The sequence below is a fragment of the Lonchura striata genome, chromosome 1 (assembly GCF_046129695.1).
Source record: "Lonchura striata isolate bLonStr1 chromosome 1, bLonStr1.mat, whole genome shotgun sequence".
NCBI lineage: Eukaryota > Metazoa > Chordata > Aves > Passeriformes > Estrildidae > Lonchura > Lonchura striata.
The window spans coordinates 117,806,260-117,809,077 of NC_134603.1; the positions used below are offsets into that span (position 1 = coordinate 117,806,260).

The window sequence follows — 2,818 nt, forward strand, 5'->3', positions numbered from 1 at the left end:
CAGAATATTACCTGTAGAAGTAATCCCACAGAAATCCAGGCAATTTGCACAAGGGCTGCCGCAATCACAGCTATAATTAATTCTGAGCAATTTTACTATTTAGAAACTAAACCAGAAAATTAGACTCTGAACATAGCAAAGGTTTTGCAAATTTAGTTCATTCTACAGCTCGTTTCCTTTCCCTTTAAACCAAACTAGAAGCTTACACTTTTATATTAAATTACTAAGAATAATATCAATAAGTAAGCCATACAAACACTGTTGTGCTCTGTATCAAAGCCTTCATGCTACTGCTTTCAGTAGGGTGTGATACACACCTTCCAATTTAAACCTACAAATTATCAGGCTACTATAAGAAGAAATTTTTGATAGGTCTTTTCAACATTCAGAAAAGGCTAACCCAGTCGAAGTTTCCAGCTTCAAGAAGGGTTGTTTTCTTTTCCTTAACAAATCTGTAACATTTTCTCGTGGCTATTATATTTTAATTAATTCAAATAATCTCAAAAGTTTTCGCTTATTCTGTCATTTTCATATCCATGTAAATAACTTTAGGATTACCTCTTTGAGGAGAGCAGTAAATGCTCTTTTCCTGGTTCTCATTCTGACTCTTTAGGTGGTTAGTCTATTTATGCTTTTCAAGTTGTTCAGCTGTTTTCATTCTGTAATTACACCATTTCTGCTGTCTAGGGACAATCACAAAGATAGGACGATAACCTGCAGCCTGAATCACTTTCACATTTTCTAACCGATACTCTAAAATCTCATCATTTTTGAAGGCAGAAGCAAAGACGGAAAGAAGAATTCTCGCTGGCACATCTGAGCCATTTTCCAAATTTTTGGCGAGGGAAATTCTGGACGTGTAGCTTGCCAGAAAGGCGAGAGAAGAGCCCACAGAAGGTTCTCACAGACACACAGTACCCAGTACACGCTTGCTGCAAGAGATCGCGACATTTCTCCGCGGGCTCAGAGGTCGCGACCGTGCCCCGCTCGGAGCGCCGGGTCGCATGGAGCTCCCCTTGGCCACGGGACCCCTGAACCCCCGTTCCCGTCCCGGGCCGGGGGCACCCCCCACCCCGCCACGGCCCGCTGGGGCAGCTCCGGCGCCACCCGCTACGGGTCCGCCCGGTAGCTCGCCGGGCAGCGGGGGCGTCGCAGCTCACCTGGGCGCAGCGGGCACCGCCGCGGTCCTGAGCCTGGCTGCCGCCCGCCGCTGCCATTTGTTGCTCGCGTTCGGAGGGAGATGCCCTCTTCCCCCCTCCCCCCGCATCGCGGCCACCGCCGCCCGAACCGTAGCAATTGGTCCTGATAGGTCTCAAAGTGGAAAAATCCTACGGCAACACACACGGCGTCTTCCCTCCCGTCCCCGCCGCCCCCTTTCCCCGGCAGCCCTGCTCGGCGCCCCGGCCGCCACCCGCACGCTGAGCAGCGCGACCGACCTCCGGCAGCCCGCCCGCACACGGCCGGGCAGGGACAGCGGCCGGCCGCCCCGGGAACACGCACGGATGGGAGGGGCGCTGTATTTTCCACCCCTTTTCTGATGTTGCACCGGTACAGGATCGGGGGCCGCGGCTCTCAAATCCCTCTTTTGCTCCCAAACGAGAGGGTGTCAATCCCTTCCCCAGAGCCTCCGCCTCTGAATTCCTTCCCCGTCTCCCGCTGCCTCGGCGGAATCCCGACCCCGTCACCCCCCGGGACTCACGGACACCGGAGGTTCGCCAGCACGGGCTGGGGGAGGGGGCCCCGCCGGTGGCCCTCGCTGATCGTTGCCGGGCAAGGTGGCACGGTAGCCCCACGGAGGCAGCAGCGATGATCGCCTTCCCCCCGCTCTCTCCCTGTCGAGTTTCCTCCCGGAGCTGCCGCCCCCCACCCAGTGCATCCGCGGGGCGCCGCAACTCACATCGCGGCGCCTTCCCGCAAAACTTCTCGGCGTGTGGCCCCGGCTGTGTGGCTCCGCTCCGCTGGGCGCAACAGGCAGCGCTGCTCACCTGGCGCGGGGCCGCCGCGCCATGGGAGCGCCGGGCGGAGCCTGCGGGCGGCGCGGCGGGGCCGGGCGCAGCCAACGCCCGCCCGCCCGCCCTGCTGCCTCGCCGGGCGCCCCGCTCCGCGCCGCGCCGCTCCGCCTGCCGCGCCGCCGCTCCCCGGCCCTGCGCTGCGGCTGCGGGCACGGAGGGAGGAGAGAGCGGGGCGGGGAGGGAGAGAAGGAGGAGACCTCCCTCTCGCTCCCACCACACAGCGGGGAGGTGCTGCCCGTCTGCCTCCCGGGGCTCACTGTGGCTCTCACCCTCCAGCTTTAGGGGTAGGGCCGGGGCCGCCCGCGCCGGGCCGATGGAGAGAATAGCCCGGTCTGTCGGGAGCACCGTGGGGTGCCTTCAGAGGGTGCTTCTGCTCCCCCCAGTGCCCACCAGGTTCCCCAGAAAAATAGGAATAAGGTTAATTGTTTTGCTCATCTGAGTGAACAGCTGTCATTGCCAAATACTTGCTACGATAGGTAAACTTATGCTATGCTCAGCCTCACCAACCTTTTGTGATGATCCAGTTATTCACATCCTGCTTCGGGCTTAACCACGGTTCTTGCGAGGCTGACATTATTCTCCAAGAGGTACTTCTGTGAAATGTGCTGTGTTGCAGCAGTTGTATGGCCTGTCGTAACCCAGACTTTAAGAAACATCGCCAATCGGTTGCCTCTCTCACTCAAACATACTTTCTCTGTTGTACACTTTTCTACTCTGGCTCTGCAAAGTAAGCATTCTATTCATTTCGTGTAGCAAAGAATTTTGTTGCCTGTCTCCAGTTGAGAGCACCTGGGTAGATGGGTTTT

General features: G+C 57.0%; 1 protein-coding gene across 6 annotated transcripts in view; it reads right to left on the reverse strand.

Annotated features, from left to right (window-relative positions):
* LRRC3B (leucine rich repeat containing 3B) overlaps positions 1–2,047 on the reverse strand; it is a 44,038-nt gene extending 41,991 nt beyond the window's left edge. For 2 of the 6 annotated variants that reach the window (XM_021536541.2, XM_031503880.2), the window contains exon 1: positions 1,898–2,047. The gene's annotated coding sequence lies outside the window, so the exon portion shown is untranslated. Of the gene's footprint in view, positions 1–1,160; positions 1,362–1,436; positions 1,501–1,699; positions 1,781–1,897 lie in introns of those variants that run through there. The other 4 variants (XM_031503878.2, XM_031503876.2, XM_031503879.2 and 1 more) reach the window with 4 other exon arrangements.
* Positions 2,048–2,818: the final 771 nt, after the last annotated feature.